This window comes from Lygodium microphyllum, chromosome 16 (genome assembly GCF_053477565.2).
Source record: "Lygodium microphyllum isolate KBCC chromosome 16, Lygodium_microphyllum_v1.1.10, whole genome shotgun sequence".
Taxonomy (NCBI): domain Eukaryota; kingdom Viridiplantae; phylum Streptophyta; class Polypodiopsida; order Schizaeales; family Lygodiaceae; genus Lygodium; species Lygodium microphyllum.
The window spans coordinates 1,665,400-1,688,270 of NC_141150.1; positions in this window are offsets into that span (position 1 = coordinate 1,665,400).

Here is a 22,871-nt window from a genome sequence, read left to right on the forward strand (position 1 = left end):
TGAGCAAGGACACCACAATCTTGGGTATTTCTCTTTTCATCTATACGTTGAGTTTGAATATGTTTACCCTCACACCAAAGTGCATTGAATAATGTGCACTAGTAGTAAAAGATAAAAGATCAAACATGTCAATTATTTATATAAAATAAAACTTATAGAAACAAATTAATTGATAGTATGTCTCACCTTTGATAAGCAACCTTGTATGTATTCCCACTCTTCTTGAGATATATTAATTTCCTCCTCTTTTTTCATTCTCTCCATTTCCTCATGTAACCAATCTATATCAATATGACGTGGAAGCGCATTTAGATGATCTGAAAATGAGACATTACGTCCATATTTAGTGTGAAATTTTTTTCTTTCACTTTTTCTTCTTGCCCTTGCTTCATTATATAATGTCACCCATTTGCTCATTACATCACTATTGAGCACACAAAAACTATTTAACTTACGAAGTTCTTCTTTTGTTAGCACTTTACTCATTCCTTTTCCTTGAGGTACTATAGAGGCCATCCTCAAGTCTTCATCATCTTTCCATAATCATGGTTGAGAGGGATCCACTTCAGCAAGATATTTAGAGATATAAACAAGGGATGATTGCACTAACCAACCCTCAGCCATGCTTCCCTCAGGCCGTGCTTTTTGCCTCACAAAATCTTTCAAGGTTTTCATGAAGCGCTCAAGAAAAAACATCCACCTCACATAAACTGCCCCACAAAGTGTGATCTCATCAATCAAATGTACGAGTAAATGTAATTGAGTAGTCAAAATGGATCGAGGAAAAATTTCCTCCACCAAACAAACCACCTCAACAGATAATACTCGAGCATCTTGCAATGTGTTTGGATCAATTTCCTTCGAGCTCACGTATCTGTCAAGATGTATTTGAGAATTGTTTATTTTTGTGTAGAAATTCAAAGATATATAATGAAAAAATACAATGTATACACACCTCACAAGATCTCCCATCTTGTAAATGATATCACGTACATCTTTGGATACACAATGGGATACGCTAGTAGGAAGTACGAACTGAATGTAAACAATATTCATAGATCAAATGATTAGTTGAGAAAAAAGTCATCATACCCCAAAGTTTACACATAGTTACTCCACCAATTCCTATATTCATGGTTAGAGATACCCTTACTTGAATCATTTTGTGCCAATCGTGGGACTTCAAACCAGATAGTTCCTCCACACCTCTTTTCTTTTTCTTTATGAAGGCTCCCTTGAGACATCTCATACATCCTGTGGGTGTTCGAAAGATATATATTTGTTCCTTCACTATTTTTTCCTCGTTCTTTGACAACATCCAAGGTGCATGGGGTAGCTCAATCTTTCCTCTGGGTCCAATGCGTGGCCAGGCTCGTCTCATGCGACCAATGTTACGTAAATCCTCCCTTACATTAACTGAATCATGAGCTCCTATCAAGTGATCCCATAATGTAGATACAACATTTTTGAATATGTACATGGGGTCCAACAGGTGATTGATCTTGAGTTCAGTCCAGTATGGAAGACGAAAAAATATAGAGAACCTAACAAACAAACAATATGTTATGTAAACAATTCATCATGCTAAATACTTTAAAGTCAATCGAGAGAAATGCACTTCTTACCGACTCATGCCGAGTGGAGGGTGGCTGTCGGAATTAATCCATCTCTCCTTCCACTCTCGAATGGTTAGAGATTGTGGAGTCATTCCATTAGTAGGGAGAACATATTTGGGATGGTCAATAGGAAGGAATCGATGATGATTGTGGTAGATAACCTTCTTTAAACGTGCTGGCTTAGAGGAAACTAGAGAGGGACTGCGAATAGGACATGCATGATATCCTGACGTGGTTAAACCTGAAAAAACAAGTGAATTAATAAAATGCAATTGATTCAAGTCTTGAATTTAAAATATAGAATTATATACATGTACCTGAACACTCTCCGTATCCTGGAAAGTCATGCATGGTCCACAACAACATGGCCTTCAATGTGAAATCTCTAGAGGATGCAGATGCACTTGTATCTTGCACCTCAATACCTTCCCATAACATTTTTAACTCTTCAATCAAAGGCTCTAAGTAAATGTCCATGTTTTTTACCTTGTGCTTTCCAGGAATCAGAAGGGAAAACATTATATGTCCCTTTTTAATTGCCATGGATGGAGGAATATTATAGTTCACCAATACCACTGGCCATACACTGTATGATGTGCTTTTGATGCCAAATGGATTGATTCCATCCATACCTAAACCAAATCTCAAATTTCTTGGCTCTTCTTTGAAAACAGGCCACAAATTATCTATATGTTGCCATGCTGGTGTGTCTGCATGGATCCTCCATTTTCCATCACTTGAACGATGACTAACATGCCATGACATGAGCTTTCCAATAGACTTACACTTGAACATAAGTTTTATACGTGGAACAATCGAAAAATGTCGCAAAACCTTACGAGGCACATCCATTGACTTCATCTCCACTTCGTATCTTGATTCGCCACAAACAGGACACTCTCGTGCGAACTCATGAATCCCACGAAATAAGACACAATCATTGATACATGCATGGATCTTGACATAATCGAGGCCTCCCAGAGATGTCAAGTAATGTCTTGCTTGCTCTCTCTTAGTTGAAATTTTGTTTTCTTTTGGAAGCATTTGTGATAATAACCTACATATATTTTTAAAAGTGAGTTAAAAAACCACCAACATATATTTCTGTCTGATTTCAAAATAGAACAATTAATATTATGATTCATAAGCCAAACTGAATTGATACCTACTTCAATAACGCATCCAAATTGATATTACTCCATCCATAAATTGTTTGCAAGTTAAGTATCTCGAGGGACGCACGAAGAACGGAGTACGTACAACCTTCATACAATAGAGTAGATGATGCTACATATAGTGGATCATCTGGCTTCGTAGAGTGACCTTCTCCTTGAACCGGTTGCGAAAATAGATGGTGTACCATGTTGTCCAAAATCTCATCCTCTACGACTTGATGGGGCATTTCATGAGGGCTACTATCATGCTCGTCAATCTCTACTCTTCTTGAAGGCTCTGCCTCCTCGCGTCGACGCTTTGCAGCCTCTCGACACCCGGGAGGGAGCATCTGAGGATGTGGCACCGCAACCCTCTCAACCCACAAAAGGGAGTTTCATGTACGTTGATATATAATTCCCGTAACATAGACTAGTAATCTTAGTGGTAAAAAAAAACAATGAATACCGGTGATTTTTCTCGATTCCATTCTCCATATAAGTTGAGGTGTGACATTGCAATTCGATGTGCTCAAAAAATACACCCTCGACAACGATCACAGATGCATTTAATTTTTCGTCGTAGCCATGCATCTCGATTATGAAGACGCAATGTTTCATCCTCACTTGAGGATGTGCTCATTGACTCATTAGCTTGCACCGCACTAGGTGATGATGACGTCGACATGATTAAACCTAATTCATGATAACATCAAAATAGTTGTCATTCATATGTTTACATAAGATCTCAATTTTAAATACATAAAAATCATCATAAATACATTAAAACTTATGATAAGAATTCACTATCAAAACTTATCTTAAAAATAAAAAATTATGATAAAGCCTAAATGCGCATCTATATCCACGTTTACCTACGCATCTATATTGGCGTCTATTTTCGCGTCTATGTTCGCGTCTATACTCACATCTATCTGAACAATAGACGCGCATATACACGCAAAAATAGATGCACACGTCAAAATTCAAACCATACTTAAATCATTTCTTTTCAAACTACGCCTTTCCTTTCTTGCATTTTTTGCGGTTCTGAAGCTTGAGTTTAGCCGACATGCAGTCTCTTCATGCCTCACCTCCTCATGACTCACCTCTTCTTTCATTTCAAAGACACAAGAAGGGAAAAAGGAAAGCCAAGTAGAGGAAGAAAGAGAGAACAAGAGAGAGGAGAACAAGAAAAAGCAGCAAGCAAGCAAGCAAGCATCAAGGGAGGGTAACTTACCAAGGAGAGGAAGAAGGAGAAGGAAGAAGTGCCACCACCGGCCACACCAAACACCCAAGGTGAGTCTCTCTCTCTCTCTCTCTCTCTCTCTCTCTCTCTCTCTCTCTCTCTTTGTTTCTCTCTTTCTCTCTCTGCTCTGTCTGTGTATTTAGGATTTTTGATTCCATTATGTATTGCATTTTGTAAATCATCAATGGCGGTCGTCGGGCTAAAATCAATCGACTATGCGCGTCTGATAGCGCGTCTACATTTCAGTGTAGACGCGAAAAAATTTGTCCTCTCATTGCATCTGAGGGAGCATCTTAGAGCGCGTGTGCTGGTGCATGTGCAGGTCAATCTACACACAAGGATACACGCGCGTGCAGATTGACCTGGAATTTGCGTTTGACAGCACATCTGTGCTACATCTTAGATGCGAATATAGACGCACTGGACAGAAGGTTGACTTTGGGAGCGCATTTGAGGGCACGTCTAACCTGCAATTTAGACGCGGTTATACACGCGCCAGCTCTCCCAACTCTGAAAAAAAACAATATATTTTTGCAATGATGAATGTGACCAATCCCATGTTTGTGTTTATCACTTTTCTTGTTTATGAGAAGCATTAGCACTTAAGTTTTATGCTCAATGTCTAAAGAAAGATCTTTGAAAATGTAGGTAATATATGATTTTTTGTATGCAAACAAATTTGTCTTTTTCCTGTGTTTTTTTTGCAGATGTCGTATCTTAGTTAATCTATCAATGACCCAGATTTGGATCGCATGAATGATACATTGGCCTCGTTTGGTAGGGGGTCAATGCATTTTTTGGAGGTTTTCCTAGTAGGGAAGACTTCATGGGAGAGATGACCAGACACCTTGGCCGCTCTCCCACAGCGAACGAGGTGTTCAGTGTCATGTCTGGAATGCCTTTGATGTCTTTGCCTGGCACTACTTCCCAAACTCCATATGCAGGTACTCCACATGCAGGTACTCCACATGCAAGTACTCCATATGCAGGTACTCCACATGCAAGTACTCCATATGCAGGTACTCCACGTGCAGCACCTGTACGTGCATCGGCTGAAGCACAAGCATTTGCAGAAGCACGTGCATCCAGCGAGGCAGAGGGTAGTCGACAGAGAGGGAGGAGGGAGAGTCGAGGGGGAGGACGAGGCTTGTGTGGCGGTTGCCTAGGAGGTGGGGAGTGATCACCCTCACCAGTAGATCACGTAGAGGAGGTTGTACGCCAGTACTATAGAGTTACAGATGCTGGTGGCATCTTCCATGATGATGAAGGAAGGGATGTAATGGCGTACATGAGGAGCATCGTACATGCGACGTATAAAGATTGTTTCATTGTCTTCAAAAATCAGAAAAGTGGCTTGTGGCAGGAGGTGTTGAGGGCAGTCCATAGGAGGTACCCAAATCCTGAGAGTCAGCGATTCTCGAATGATTGGGGACGTACAAAAGTGAGGGATATGCTTCACAAAAAAAGATCCCACCTAATGACACGCGCCAGGGACTCCCTGCAGAGGTAGGAGGAGGGGCATGGAGCCTATAGCCAACCACCTATGTGCCACCGCATAGAGTGGAAGAAAGCCAAGAAGAAAGCAGCAGAGAAAGTGAAGAGTCGCCAGCACGCAGAGGCGCGATGGATCCAAATGGAAACAATGGGATTGTCGCATTACGAATCGGGCGGCAGAGAGTCGTGGGAGGTAGAGTTTGTAAGTATATTTTGATTTTTAGTTTTTTAAAATTTATATTTCTTTCAATTCTTTATATAGTTTGTTCTAATATATTGTGTCTCATAATTGTTTGTATATATCATAATTTTTTTGCAAACTACTATCATTGGTAGGATACCTACTCCTAGAGAGGTAGGTTACCATCAAGGCCATAACCGCACAGCCACATGGCTTCACTTCTATAAGGAGGGTCTCATCACTGAGGACCAATGCAACTGGGCTATGAGGATTCGACAGCCAGAGGAGATATGTTTTTCTTACTTTCCTATTAAAAGTATAGCTAATTATAACTTTTTCTCCACCATGTCTACGTAGGCAACCTTGATCTTTTGTGTGTGTAGGCGAACCCGGATGTGGAGCATAGAAAGGAGGGGGATAACGACGCTAGTAGCCATGGTGGTACTAGTGAAGATGTTTCTTCTTCAGATTTGTAGAGGAGCACCATACCTCCTCATGAGGCCTTGTTTTCTTGTATATGTATGATCCATCTTTGAGCCTACTGCTTGCGGCCCCGCTTTAGGTCGCAAGCACTTAAACTTTCCATGTAAATGTTTTTTATCTATAATGAATACATGGACTTTTATTTTCAAATCTTGTGCACGTAAGATACATTGTCTTTTTTCGAAACGCACAATCTGATGTATGGGAGGGGGGAAAAAAATGCTCTCTGGTTTTTTTTTTCCAGTTCTATTTTGCGCGTCTATCCGTGTGTCTAAATTGCAAAAAATGCGCATTTATACGCGCATCTACAGTGTAGAGTACACCGTTTATACACGTGCTAGATAATTCAAATTTAAAAAATAAATTAAATATATATATTTTTTAAAAAGAGTTTTTTTATTTTTCGTTCGCGTCTACCAATGCTTGTAAAAGCGCATCTATAAGCGTGTCTATATGCCCATCTAACTGCAAAATAGACGCGTTAATGGACGCGCAAAATGAATTAAATGAATAGAAATTTTGGTTTATTATGCGCATGTATTCACGCGTGTATATGTGCGTCTATTTTTGCGTGTAAATTCGTTCATACATGCGATTATAGACGCGACACGATAGACGTGCAAATAGCTGGGTGGATAGAGGCGCCCGTAAGATTTTCTCTACATTCAAAAATCGCGTCTAAAAGTGCGTCTATGAGGCCTTTTTGTTGTAGTGTACGTAAAGTCTTCACCCAACCACAAATTAATGTATGTCGGAGTGTTTCCCATCTCGTGGTATTGCAACGGACCTCGCCACCACTCTCTCTTTGTTTTTTATCCATTCATTCTCTTCTCTCCTTCCATTTCTCTCTCTTTTTCTCTTTCTTTATTATGTTGTATGTTTATCCCCTCTCTCTCATTCCTTCTTCCTTTTTCTCTTCCTCTTTCTCTCTCATTTTCTTCAACAAAACATCTCTCTCTCTCCACCACTACCACTACCACTACCACTACAATAAACAAGAAAATAAGAAAAAAAAACAACAACTACTACTACAACAAACAAGAAAAGAAGAAAAAACTACTACTACTACCACTACTACAACAACAACAACAAACAAGAAAACAAAACAACAATAAACAAGAAAACAAAAAAAATTATTACTACAACAACAACAACAACAACAAACAAGAAAACCACTACTACTACTACTACAATCACGACTATGACGACTACCACTATCACTACCACTACCACTACAATAAACAAGAAATGAAGAAAAAATAACAACAACAACAACAACAACTACTACTACTATAATAACAACAAACTAAATAAATAAGAAAACTAAACAACAATAAATAAGAAAAGAAAGAAAACTACTACTATTACTACTACTACTACTACTACTACTACTACTACAACAAACAAGAAAACTACTATTACTACTACTAGTACTGCTACTATAATCACAAATACGATGACTATGACCACGACTACAACTACCACAACAACTCTCTCTCTCTATCACTACCACTACCACTACAACAACAACAATAACAACAACAACAACAAACAAGAAAAGAAGAAAAAACTATTACTACTACCACTACTACAACAACAACAAAAAATAAGAAAACTAAACAACAATAAACAAGAAAATTAAAAAAAGTACTACTACTACTACTACAACAAAGAAGACTACTACTACTACTACTACTACTACTACTACTACTACTACTACTACTACTACTACTACTACTACTACTACTACTACTATGACTACGACTACGACTACGACTACTACAACAACAAACCACTACCACTATAATAAACAAGAAAAGAAGAAAAAGAAGAAAAAACAACAACAACTACTACTATTATTATAATAACAACAAACAAGAAAAGAAGAAAAAACTACTACTGCTACTACTACTACTACTACAACAACAACAAACAAGGAAACTAAACAACAATAAACAAGAAAAGAAAAAAAACTACTACTACTACAACAACAACAAATAAGAAAACTACTATTACTACTGCCAGTACTACTACTACAATCATGACTACGACCACGACTACGACTACCACAACAACAACAAACCATTTCCTCTCCCTCTCTCAATAAACATGATTTTTAACAAAAAAAGTAAAAGAAAAAGAGAAAAAACAAAAACAAAGCAATAAGGAACAATGCACTGACCGTAAAGGCTCGAGGATGGATTCGGTGGCTCCTCTTCACGATGGCGGCTCCTTTTCGCCCTCCATACACTTCCTCCTCTTCTTCGCGAATGGCAGCGAAGGCGGTGAGAAGCTTTCCTTCTCCCTCTTTCTCTCTTTCTCTCCCTCTCCCTCTCAAATACAAGATGGAGTTCGCTCTCCCTTTCGCTCTCTCTTTTGTTTATTCGCGCAAAATAACACGCTTGGGTTTCAGCTCACATTTTTTCATCTCATCAGCACCATCGCTATTTGTGTCGCATTTACATCGCTATTTGCATCGCAAATAGCGACGCCGCTATTTAGCGTTAGAAAGCGCCGTCTCTATGCCTCCGTATCCTTGTAGTGAAAAAGAGTATTTTTCAAAGAAACCATACAAGAAAACATCAACAACTCAAGAAAAGATAAAGTATATGTTTTATTTTCTTGTAGTTATATGTTTTTAGATTTGATTACTAAGTTTATTCTCAAATATAGGTTTATATAGATGAGAAAAATCATGAAGTAACCGAAAAACATTTGAGAAAGTAAAATGTAATTATTATATTTATGTGATGATAATATTTACATAGTTTAGTAAAAATTTAAATGTAATTTAGAATTTAATTATCTATATTTTTATTTTATCCAAATAAGAAAATGATGAATCATTTGCAACAAACAAGCCAAAAAGGAGATAACAACATCAAAGAAAAAAGATTAAATGTATCATACATGAATTTTGTATTTTTATAAGTTTTACATTAGAATAATAATCTTATTTGGATTAGGAATATAAGGATCTTTCAAATCCAAGCATTGAAATTGAAATTTTTAGTGACATTCAAAGGGTAACTTCTTGAGACTTATTTTTTATTTGTACATGATGGTGTTTGTTTAAGACTATAATCTTATAGATATATATTTTTAAATACTATAACTCATTTGATTTGAAATAAATTATATTAATTGAATATTTTGTGATATATTTTTAAATGTAAATTGATATGATGAAAGAAAATATAGAGACGGTACTTTTATAGTATATTGGTGTGCATACGATCCATGATATGTACTTTTCATTGAAAATTATGTAAATAATTTTGAAAAAGACGGATGTTAGCTTATGGTCTTTTGTAAGGATACAAAAAAGTCAACAAGTGATAATATGATACATGAGATTGTTCATTGGCTTTTAAAGAATGGCAAGATTGTAATAGCCACAAACATTTGTGAACTCATTACTACTTTAGAAAATTTGTATTTTTTCTATTTTATCAACACTATGTATTGATATCTTCATTTGTTGAGTTTATATTAATTAATTAGATGTGTACTATGTCCTATTTGAAATTAACTTAACAATCTCTATGTATTTTTTTAGTTGAGAATTTGCTATATTATTTTCTACTTAAAAATAAATAAAAGTAGACATATGCAAACTAGGAAAAATATAATATCTCCAAGTTAGAGAAAAATTAGAATTATACAAGAAATTTTCTATATATGAAAACTATCATATGTAAGGAAATTTCCCTATGTAGGGAGACATAGTAAAATTTTTCTATCTTGGAAAATCCCCACGTAGGGAAATTTTCTTGCATAGGAAGGAAAAAAAAGATGATTCCCTATTCATTCCCTAGTTAAAAACACATGTAACTAGGGAAAGTAAATCATAGAAAAAGTAGAACATTTATTAGTCAGAGAAAGGAGGGAATCACATATTCCCTATATATGAAATTTTATTTTTTCCTACGTAGGGAAAATTTTCTATGTAGGGAAATCACATTTTTCCCTATGTATGGAAATTTTTCTATGTAGGAAATTTCCTACGTGATTTCCTAGTTTTTTTCAACTAGAAAATGCTCAATTTTTCCTATGATTTGCTTTCCCTACTTATGTGTATTTTTAATTAGGGAATTAATAGGGAATTCCTTTTTTTTCCCTATGTAGGGAATGATTAAAAGTTCCTTGTGCGGCCACCTGCCTTCTTACTCATAGTTATAGACTTATTTGAATTTCCCAATTTACTCTTGATTTTAACTTTATTACTTGTAGATAATGCACTAATTCAAGACTTTGTAGTGCCTTCAAATGTGATGTTACCTCTCTTGTCATGTCCTATGTGTAGACTCTTGAATGCTTGGAGTCACAAGCTCTCATTTGTCTTCATAATATGGATATCAAAATGTATGATAGCAATACCAACGTTATAAATCTTCAATGTTACCTCACTTTGTGTATGAATATCATTAGTTATTTTGTACTTGTGAGAGATACCAATACCACTAGAGCCTTGAACTTATCTAGAATAGGTTCTATCCCATATTCCGAAACCACATGTTCACATAATCTGACTTTGGATTGGGCTAGCTTGCATATTTTGGGATTCAATTGATATCCACTTTCATCGATTTGTTTAATACTATATCCATTTTTTCACAATGATCTATTATTGAACTATTTACATAAAGATCATTAATAAATCCCCTTATGCCAACACCTTATTTACCTTGATTTGATATGGTGGTGGACCATTTGTGAGTCTAAAAGCAAAATCTCGGTTAGAAATAACATCTGCATGGTGTTATAAATGCTTTTTTCCTTTGATCTTCCAATGGTACTAACAATTGAAAATATCCAGATTAGCCATCGCATGCGCTACACCTTTCATTTCTAGCTACCAAATGTTGGAACGATCATGAGCTCAATGACATGGCTATGGAGGATGGCACCCTAGAGTGCTCATGATTGTGTGTGTGAGAGAATGTGTGTGCATAGAGAAAAGAGAGGGCAAGATAGAGAAGTTAGATGTAGAGTGGAAATGTAATCATATCCAAATGTTGTGTTACAATGAGAATAAGCCTCTTATATAGGTTGAGTCAAGTGGGTTGCTTACATCATCAATGATGTAGGGATCACATGGGTCTAACTACTTCTCTCAAAAGAGTCTACTACATCTCCTCCTTTCTGCACCAACTAGAGGAGGATTCACATGAGCCTATTAGAGAGGCATATTTCATCACCCTCGTTGGCTCGAATAATAGGCAAGAGATCGAATAAGGAATAAATGGGATAATTAGGCTAGGTGGTACTTACTCTGAATAGACAAGATAACATCTAGAACTACAAAACAATAAGTCTAGGATTAGAAGACAAATTTCTTATGGTACCCATGAAGACTAGGATTACTGAGAAAGATTCTAGAACTTAAAACAAGTGTAGGAATAATAGGAAAACTACTTCTGAAAATTCAAAAACAATAACTCTAATATTACAGTACAAAATACTGTACGAACTTAACAGTAAGTCCAAGATTACAAGAGGAGATACCAAAATAAAAACCTAGCTTCTACAAGATAATTGCACTTGGAGGAGATACCAAAATAAAAACCTAGCTTCTACAAGATAATTGCACTTGGAATTCTCCAAGTAGTTTGTCGAATGAAGAATTTCTTTGTTGAACACCTTCCATGAAGAATTTGATGATTATAGACAAACTTCTTTTGCATTGTTGCTCTTGATAGGTAAATTTGATAGCCCTCCCTTGCTTCCAGCATGCAAACATGATCTTCTCTTGGTCTTGTGCTCTTGACATAAAAGCTTGATCATTTGCTGTATATGACCTTGCGGAAGCTTGTTGATAGATCCGAGCCCACAAAACAAGTATTTATACAAACAATGTTTCTTTGTGTTGTGAACAAGTGCTCAAAAGGATTTCAGTGTGAATTTGATCAATAATACAATGGTAGATTGTCCCGTGTGAGGCCTTATGTGTTGTGACGGCGACGACTGATGCCGATTTGCAGGTGTGGATGCTGAGTATGGAGCTTGATGGGGCGAGCTATGGAATCTGTTACTGTTGCCTTTCAAGCTGATGCGTGAAGATTGAATCGTGGAGCTCTGGTGATGGGCAGCAGATGATGCCATGGATCTCGCTTGTGGATCCTCCTTCTTCTGCGCCGTGATTGTGGTCAACTAATTGAACTTGCTTGATCTGGGACTGGACCCGTGAATATTGAGTGGTATGGCCGCCTAATGCACCGTTGATTTTCACCATGTTGAGCTGAAGCTGTGGTCGATGGCAAAGCAGGTGGTTTTGTCCAAGACTTACGGAATGAAGATGAAGGAAAACAACTTTGATTGAATCTTCTAAAATTTGAATTGAATTTCTTGGAACCATAATTACCATTTTCTTGAAATTGTTGTGGATGCTTGTCTCTTCCTCGAATCTTGTCTTCAGTGTCATGAGCCAAAGAAATTGCATCTTCAAGGATTGTTGGCTTGAACATATTGACTTCAGCATAGTAATGTCCAAGTAATCCAGACATAAACTTGCGTTTGTGAGTCGCTTCAGGTAGGTCTTCAAGCATGCGGAGTTGCAGTAAGGCATTCCAAAAACATTCAGTGTATTGGGAAATAGTCTCACGATCTCTTTGCTATAGAAGATCCCATTGCTTTATGGCTTTTTCATGGAATTGAGGAGGAAGGAAATTTTGCAAAAACTTCTTTTTGAAACTCTCCCAGGTAGTGGGACAATCAATGCTCTTGCGAACCACGGTCCACCATAGAGATGCTCGATCGACTAAATGATTAGTGTCACATTTAATTTTGTCTTTTTCAATGTATGTCTCTTCATGAAAGTAGTCATCAAATTGACTGATAAATGCAAGTATAGTATTTCCATCTCGAGTTCCATTGAAAGTACGAAATTTGAAATTTCTAACCCTAAGCCATCCTCAAAGCCCAATCCCAATATTCCTAGACTTCCTGCCATTGCCAACAATGTATCTAAAGCCAAACCAATAGTTTGTTATAAATGCCATCAACCTGGACATCTAGCAGCCAATTGCCAATCGAAGAAACCACCTGTCCATATCAATTATCTTGGAGCAATGGAAGAAGAAGAACGAGAGGAAATGCCTGACTTTACGGAAGATGAAGACGACATTACCACTACTTCGGATATTTTACCAGGTATGCCAACTCCACATTCTTTGTTGACAATGAAATGTTTAGTGCATGGAAAAGAAAAGATTATTTTGCATGATGATGGTAGTACACATGATTTTATTTCTACAAAGTTAGTGAAAGAATTGAATTTACAAACTGTTTCTACACATTATCGTATTAAAGCAGCATTCTTAGGCACAAGATATAATGGAACACAAGAGGTGCATGACTTAGAAATTAAAATTGGTGAATACACTGAACGAAGGAATTTTCTAGTTGTACCTTTGTAGTCTTTCAACGGATCCAAATACGGTTGTGGATGAGATTGAATATTTTAGGAACTTGCAAAGTATTGTTACGGTGGATTACCATAGCTTCTCCATGATACTATTCGATGTGCTATGGTTCAAAGTGGTACTTGGAGGAGCTGGAGCAATAGTTCGACGAGGTCCATTTGGATTTCTCGAAATAGATTCCGAAAAAAAATGGACGGATTTGCGCGACACCTTTGTGTTGCCGGCCCATTGTGAACAGGTGCATGGACTCATTTGCTTGCTAATTGTATTACGACATGGTTTATGTCACAATGGTTTAAACTCTCTTGTATGTGTTTGTGAACAGGTAATCTTCTATCTAAACCCTCGACAACCTCGATGGTGGTATGACAATGGACGGATTCGCACGCATGGAGCGGTACATAGGATATGCATTTTAAGTGAGATTTTTTTTAAATGATTTATATTACTGTGCTTTGTATGATTTAAATTGATTATTCTAACATCATTTTTTCTCTGTGCAAGTGACATTTTCAGGATGAGTGGAGGGATGAGCGATGAGGAGTTATAGGACATCTTTGCACGCATGTCTCCAAACCAGATAGCCAAATTCAGAGAGATAGCAGACCAGGAGCTGTCTCAGTCTTCATCAGGGCGCTCTACTAGATCTGCTTCAGCGCGATCGGATGCTTCAGCTTCAAGCAGACGATCTCGACGCTCACTTGGGCTAGAGAGAGGGAGTGCATTGGGATAAGGGGGATGCTGTAGAGATACAGAGGCACTGAGCCCGCGGTCGACACAGGATACAGGTGCGACTCCTCGCTCTCGTGGCTCAGGTGGATGCTGTGGAGACACGGACGCGGTGTCTCCGTCTCGTCGTTCAGCTAGAGCTGCGTCACCTCCAGGATTTGTCACACCTGTGGGGATTTCTACTCTAGTTACTCCGGCTTTTGTGTAGCCATCAGCAGGTGGCATCCCTATGGGTGCCACTCCGAGAGATATTACCACTGTCGGTACACCAGATGTGCAGGGGTTTCCTGGATATGCCTAGGAGCATGGACGTAGATGGGAGAGGACCCATCTTAGGCAGACTCTTGGGGGTTATGGATATCTAGTCGATAGTAGGTCAGGAGCCATCATCATGAATGATGAGGGGAGGACGGTGATGGCTCACATGAGAGAGTTGTGCCAACAAGTTTTTCGGCACAACGACTTGGATCATTGGAAGAACATACCGAAGGGGAACAAGGACTACATAGTAGCATCCTTGCACGAGGAGTTTCCGGTGCCAGCCGCAATAGATAGATTCTCTATGGACTGGATGATGGATTGCATGCGTGCATACATGTCACATAGACGATCGGACGCACACAAGGCAATCAAGAGTGGGGCTGCAAAGCCCCAGTGGTTAGATGCATACGACTGGCGCCGACTGAGGGAGAAGGCTACAGATTCTCCAAGACGTTGGAGTCAGCAGCGCGAGGCGAGGAGGGCACGACTCGAGGCCGGAGTGGTCCATCATCTTGGGAGTGGCGGCCACAGGACATATTTGGAGGACTTTGTAAGTTTTTCTTTTGTTTTGCTTGTTTATTTTTTTGAAATATTCTTTGTACTGACAATCATGTTTCTAACAGCTAGCATTTTTTTTTCTTTGCAGCACTCTATTACAAATCGCGATCTGAGTGGCCTTGAGACTCGATATGGATAGAGGCACTGTCTCAGGGCATTGATCGACCGATTGTATAGACACGACGGCCTTGTAAGTCACTCATCTTTCTTGTCCGTAGTTACCATGAGATATTTGAATGCATTATTGTATGGTGGACTGATGTGTTGTTTCTTTTTCTGCAGAGTCCGTTCGATGCTCCTTTGTGGTGGGACGAGCTTTTGGGAGTCGGGGATGCGTAGCTCACCCTTGGATCCCTGGAGCTCAGACACCTTTATTTTTGAGTCGCCTGATCTATGTAGACATTTTCTATGTATTAATGATATCCTATCATGATTGTACCAATCGCTTTTTATGCGATCATGTATTTATTTCATGTATCAGTTTTATGATTTCAGTATACATTGTTTTTGTTTGCAAGCGCATTGTACACAGTAGTGCAGAAACTACTTTGTATGGCTCTCATAAAGCACATAGTGCTAACTTTTTTTTCCCCTTGTTACCATCACTATTAGTGTCACAAATTTACTGCTCGCGTCGCTATTAGCATCGTTATTTGCGACGCTAATAGCGACGCCAATACCGACACTAATAGCGACGGTTTGTGATGTGCATAAAGACGCTAATAGCAACATTGATAGCGACGCCAATACCGACTGTTCTATGGCGTCGCCAATAACGACGCTTTTTGCGACAATGAGGGAAAATTTTGTTGTTTGCATTTTTGTTGCTTTAAACGTCGGTATAAGGCCAATATCTTTTAGTGAACGCCATCGCTACCTGCTCTACACATCAACTGAAGTATTCACAATTGTTAGAAAATAATAAAATTAAATCGACAAAAGTGAATACCTAGCAGTCTTTAGCTACAAAATAAATAAATAGGTTGGAACTCTGTCATAACCTTAATTTAATATGAGTGTACTCTAAACTCATAAACATCCATTAATTTAAATATGTATTTTTGCGAAATCACCCGCCATGGAATCACCCACATGCACATTAAATTAATTTGATGCCCGAAAAGAATAGGCGTCCCCATCAACTTCTCGCACAAGGAATACACCATGTGTACAAGCCTCGGCAATAAATATAGTTTTACAGAATCCACTGTAAAACCTCATGAAATCCGGCGTGGAATAAAAAACTCACGGAATCCACCGTGGTCTCACAAAATCCACCATGGAATATGCCTCTTGGCATCAACTATTTAGCTCTAGCTTGATTTTTTGCACTTTGTGGCATTCAAACTTGGGAAATGAAACATTTGTTCAAAGTCTAGATACATGACCTTAGCTCGAGCACCTTGTGTGTTTCCATTACAAATTTGAGAAATTATAGGAATATTATCCATTTCCTTAAGTAAAATTTAGTTCAAATTTAGTTCTCCTAAAAAGAATTCTAGTATTTTCAAAGTCATTTATATCTTAACTATGTTTTCTCCACAATATGTTTAGATTCGCTCAATGTTGTCCCTCCTTAGCACTAAGATGAACTTTAGGATCATGAATCGATTAAGTTTTTTTATGTCTAAGAAAAATTAGCATACACTTTAGGCAATGATACTAGACTATAGGGCCATTAATTTATTAGGAACTTTGATGAAATGCCTCGATTCAAGTCCAATAACCTTACAAGACTAGAATGTATTATGTTTAGTATCACTTTGATATCAAATAGTTTCATGTTAGAACTCAGTCTACATTGACCCTTTTACAATTATTAGGGTGCATTTTCTTATCTATTTTTATAATTTTCCACTTTAACGTGATAACAACCAATTTAACATTTTGCAATTAGATTGTTGTCAAGTTCTAAGCTTAGGATAGGGTGGAGGTTAACTTGATTCATGTCAAGTTCCCTTAGAATAGAGTACAATTTGACATGTGTAGTCTCTATCAAATTTAAAAATTAAGCATACTCAACGCCTGAATAAACACAGCACTCGTTGGCGTAGTCAGCTCCACATCATCAGCACAATCATTGGCGTGCAACGTAATTCTCGATTGAACTTTCAGTTGACAGCTTGTGTTCAATAACTGTATGCTTCTTTCTATGAAGAACTGATGCAGTCCAAAGATAAGTTGCATAAGGAGACCTCAGAGTTAGCCTCTGCTAAAGACACACTTGCTGATTTGTTTAAGTAGATGGAGTAGCAGACCCACATGATTGAGACCCAGAGAGAAGAAATATCTTCTTTGAAGATTCAGTTAATAGAAGCTCAGTCAGAGGTCACTAGAGTCTCAAAGGAGAAAGAGAGAATGTCCAAAGAAACTCAAGAGTTTCAGACTCTTTTAGATGCAAAACTGTCAACTTTGCAGACTGCTCATAATACAGTGGAATCACAAGCTTCCTAAATTAAGCAGTTGCAAGACCAACTGACACACTCACGGTTCGTTCCTCCAAGCCCCAATGTTCCTATGATGCCTTCTATCTCTAAGCAAGACTTGGCAGTTCTCCAGAGATAGGCCACATTGTGTCCATTGTTTCAAGATAAAGTGGAAATATTGCAGTCCAGGATGGATTTCTTATTGTCTACATTTGAGCACTTTCAGGAGTATGTTCCTCCGGACCATTCTTTCTTTATCCACTATCAGTTTTGCAGAAGTTGGCCTTCTATATGAAGCTTTCAACGATGGATCTTCCTCTTCTAGAGGATGGTTGGAGTGGGGCTTGCTCTCCTGATTTGCTGACAGAAGTGGTCCGTATGGTTTTTGAAGATTCTATGACGATGGATACCATGTTGCTATCTTACATGTATCTACAAGGCCATCTGTTGATTTCAGATGATGTAGATTTGGCCTGGTATGTGGGAGATGTGGTTTTGCAAGTTGTTTTGTATGTCAACTATTTGGAGTTGAGGATAGACGACATGTTCCAGTGTTATTCTTCAAAAGTGGCTACTTACCCTGATAATTCATGGCATTCAATGATTGATTCCGTGGTCCTGAATCAACGTCAGAATACAACTTCTACTTATGTGCAAAGCACTAACCAACTGAGGGTGGATCTCCTAGCTTATCTTTCCAAAAACCATGCATTTGATTCATCCTTTTTTTATGCCTATCAGAGAAGATCTGTTTTAGGTCCCTCTGTTCCTAGCCTATTGCACTACCAACAAATGGCTCATCGCTATGATACTTATTTTTCCCTTTATCAAACCAACTCAGCAACTATCTTACCTCTTCTTTTCCAACCTCAAGGTTTTCCTCAAATTCCTATATTTACCTATTGTTCTTTCATCGAAGATCGAATATTTTTCCCTCTTCCACCATGCCCTTCTCCATCTATTCATATACCTTCTACTTTTCCTATTTATCAATTGACACCTTTCCTAATAACTGATTCACTTAAATTTTCAGCCACTCCTTCTTTATCTTATTCCTCCTTTTATGATTTTTCCTACCCATCTCTTCATCCTCTTTACCATATTCCACTTCCATCTCCTGCCACTTCTATTTCTCAACCCCCTCAATTGGTTAGTGAGTATGATGGATTTAATCAGCAGATTTCGAGAAGAAGAGGATGGAGCTCAACTGATTCTCTCATAGGACCACAGATAAACTGGTCATTAATTCCAAGGGACTGGACAACTGCTAGTCAAGCATACCAGAATTACCTTCATTTTGCTCACCAATATTCACAATCTCTAGATCCTTTAGTGAGATTGACAGCTCATTTTGCTTGGTTTCTAGCATATATGCATAGGCATTCCCATAATGATCAAAAGGCCATTCCAAAGCTTTGTATGAATGTCAATGTGAACATTGATTTCCAACAGTTGGATGTCCTATATTTTCATGCCCTATGTCTACCTACTAGATACCTTGTTTTGCTAGAAAGGATGTGCTGCCTATGCAGTTCTTTCAAAATCCTCCAAAGACATTTGTGGATGAGTCCTTCTCCATGGATCATTTTTGAAATCACCAAGCCTTCAAAAGGGATCACCTTCATTGACGCCTTTGCAATGTATTTTGGATGATTCTTAATGATATATATCTCTCTTTTTGGAGGTGTCATTCAGATGGTTGTGTTAATGTTTGTGTATGTGTTGTAGTAATTTATATGTGATGAGTTCGTGTTGGTTGAATAATTTATTCGAGAGCTCTTTTCAAACTATTGAGGGTGGATGGAAAGCCTATGGTGGAAAGGTGAAGAAGAACCTCTTATATCCTTTACAAATTTGTTATGACTTTTAAATGATTATCAGATGTGTTAACGAATAACGATGTTTTTCTTTAGTAGTTTTTTCTAGAGATACAGGTGATAAGTTGGGATCATGGTTTGGCGAGATTATTGAAGATCCTACGGAAGATCAAAATTGAGCTCTTTAGTGAACTTATACTCTTTTTTTCCTTAGGTCGCAATGACGCTTCCTTTCTAAGTGTGGGGATATATTAAGAGTGGAAAAAGACTGAATTTTTAATTGATTTTTGTTGTTTTTTAGGTCTGAATGATTGATTTTTGATGGATTTAGAGTGATATATGGTTGATAATGGAAGTGTTTGAGAGTGTTTTGGATGATATTGATTATGTTTTGGAAGATCATGATGATTCTTAGTGGAGATATGAAGCTCTGTGATGTTCTGATAGGCTCTGTAATGTTTTGATTGGTTTTGTATACCTTCTGTATAGCTTCTGTTTTATTCTGATTTTCTTCTGTATGAAGCATGGATTGATGATTGATGAAGATTGAGATCTTTTGGAAGCTCATTGAATAGTTTTTGATAGTTTGGAATGGTTTCACTATGAGTAATGAGGTTCTAATGACCTTCTGTAACCCTCTGTAAACCTTCTGTAGAGCCTCTGTCTTTGCTCTGTAACTGTTCTGTATCTGCTTTGGTTTTGTACTGTACTGTTCTATAGATCTTTTGTAAGTGTTCTGTAGAATGTATTTGTGACTTTGAAAAAGTTTTCTAGCTTTTGGAAAGGATAAATCTAAGTTCAAAAGAGCTAAAACAAATGGAAGAAGCAACTGCTGAAGACTGAAGAGAAGACTAGAGTGATAATGACAGTGGTGAGCTATGAAGAGACACTGTAGTGGCTCTAGTGCCTCTTCACATCAAACATACCTCTTGGTAGGTGCATCCACGACCTAAGAAGGATTATTCAAAGTCATTATGAGAGTATTTTAGTGAGGAGATGATGTTCTCTTGAGAGAGAGAGAGAGAGAGAGTGAGTGAGAGATAGTCAATTCTATCATAACAGTGTAATTGTATATAAGAGATTGAGAGAGAAAACTATGAAGACATTGAAGATGAATACTATGTGACTGATTTCCATTAAAATATGGTGTATTCTTTTATGTTCTTTTTTCTGTTGAAGGATTCCATGAAGATATTGAAGATTATAGTTGATTCTATCAAATCCGTGGGAGATATCTACTATGATGTTGCGTGAAAATTTGTTGTTTTCTTTGTTTTGGTCATCAAAAGAATGAAATAAAAGCTTGTTGATGTTACAAGATAGATTTTCTTGCAATAGAATCCCCTTTTTGTTGGTGTTCCTCTTGGGGCTCCAAACCACGTGGAAACGGTCAAGAATCGCATGTCGTTTCTCTAAAAATCATTTCTATAGCAAGATATAGCTTCTTCAAAAAAATGAGCTGCAGGCAAAGTCTCCTTTGATGACGTTTTCTTCAGATCTGATGTCTTGATGTCATCTGATGTCTTGATATCAAATGGCCACTGCCAAGCCTTCAAGCTTTAGGTGTTCAAGCTCTGATAACATGTTGGAAGAGAGGGAGAGAGACATAGTGGAGCGGAAGATGAGCCTCAACTCGTTGTTGTTCTTCTTCCATTATTCTTCCATTATACTAACTAAAAGAAACTTATATACATAGGTATGAATAATCAAGACTAATTGTGGTTAATTCACTAACTACACCAAGTTATTGAATGTCACACATGTGTACATTTGTATCCAGCTAATGTCTGTTACACACATAAAGTTAGACTAACTGAAAAGTAATGGGAGCTTGATATTCTAACACCAGCGATGGACACCGGCTCTTCACACAAGGTGCCTTCTGACAATGCAATAGGTGTGGGATACTTCTAACTTTGTGCTATTTCTAATTCTATGCATGCCAAGTAAGAGGCACCTCCACGAATTTTAAGGGTTAGGGGACCCCCATATATTAACACTGCACAGGTTGCTTGTTTTTGACATAGGCATGCATTGGATGCCACACAGGTTGACCCTTAAGTGCAGTTGAATGTAATGTGGGATGCTACCAAGAAAGGGAGGCTTCTCCCTAGGCTTGAGAACTCCCTTATCACTTAGTTTTGAGCCTTATATACACTAAATGTAGTATAAGTTACCACCAAGTGATGGAGGCATCTCCCTACACTCAAGGCCCCCCACATCGCTTGGTGTTGATCATCATGTACTCTTGAACGAAGTGCGGATCACCACGAGGCAAGGGAGGCTTCTATCTAGACTAAAGAGCTCATCCACTACTTTGTTTTGATGTCATGTCCACTTGAATGTAGTATGGATTACCACCAAGTAGGGGAGGCTTCTATCTAGCTTCCATATTTCTTGCTTTTGATTTATTGTTCACTTGAACAGAGCATGGGACACCACCAAGTGAGGGAGGCTTCTACCTAGGCTAAAGAGCTCGTACATCACTTGGTTTTGATGTTATGTCCACTTGAATGTAGTATGGGTCATTGCCATGCAATGGAGGCTTATCCACAGGGTTAAGGGTCCCCATATCGCTTGGTGTTAACCCTCATGGGTCACCACCAAGCAGCAAGGGGGGCTTGTATGTAGGCCAAAGAGCTCCCACATCGCTTGATTTTGATATATTATTCACTTGAACGCAGCATGGGACACCACCAAGCAAGGGAGGCTTCTACCTAGGCTTACGAGGACCCACATCACATGTAATTGACCATCGTATGCATTGACAGTAGTATAGGACACCACCAAGCAAGGGAGGACCCTCACCTAGTTAGTGGGCAAAGGGCATCGCTTGGTATTGACTCTCCTTGGCACCAAACGCAATATGGGTCACCACTAGGAAAATGAGGCTTCTTCCTAGGTCTAAGAGCACCCACATTTCTTGGTGATGACCCTCACATGCAATGGACACCATAGGGATCACCATTGAGAAAGGGAGGCCTCTCTCTGGGTGACTGGAAAAATGGGTCACTTGGTGTTGACCCTCATGTGCACTTGAATGCACTGTGGGTCACCACCAAGTGAAGGATGCTAGATTTAAAGCGATTTGTTTGGCTTGGAGAATCATTTTCTACTTTTGGATTTTTTGTTGGATATAGAAAATAGCAATATGAAGCTCGTATTTGAGGATGATGTGGAAGAGACCCCAATGAAAAGCTATATATGTTCCTCTATAATGTTGGCATTCACTCCCATGCTCTGGAGTCATCATGCATGTTCAAGTCTTCACTTTCTAGTGAGAAATTATTGACTTCCTTTGGGAATGTGCTGACAGGGCAAATGGAGGAATTATGAAGAATCATGTCATCTAGCACTGTGATCCTTGATGTAGAGACATGTTCATGTGGATGGCTTCATGACCAACAAAGTTTCCAAGAGAAAGTTAGCCAGGGTACTTGAAAAATTACTTGCCAATGCACACATGGGCATAGAGAACTACC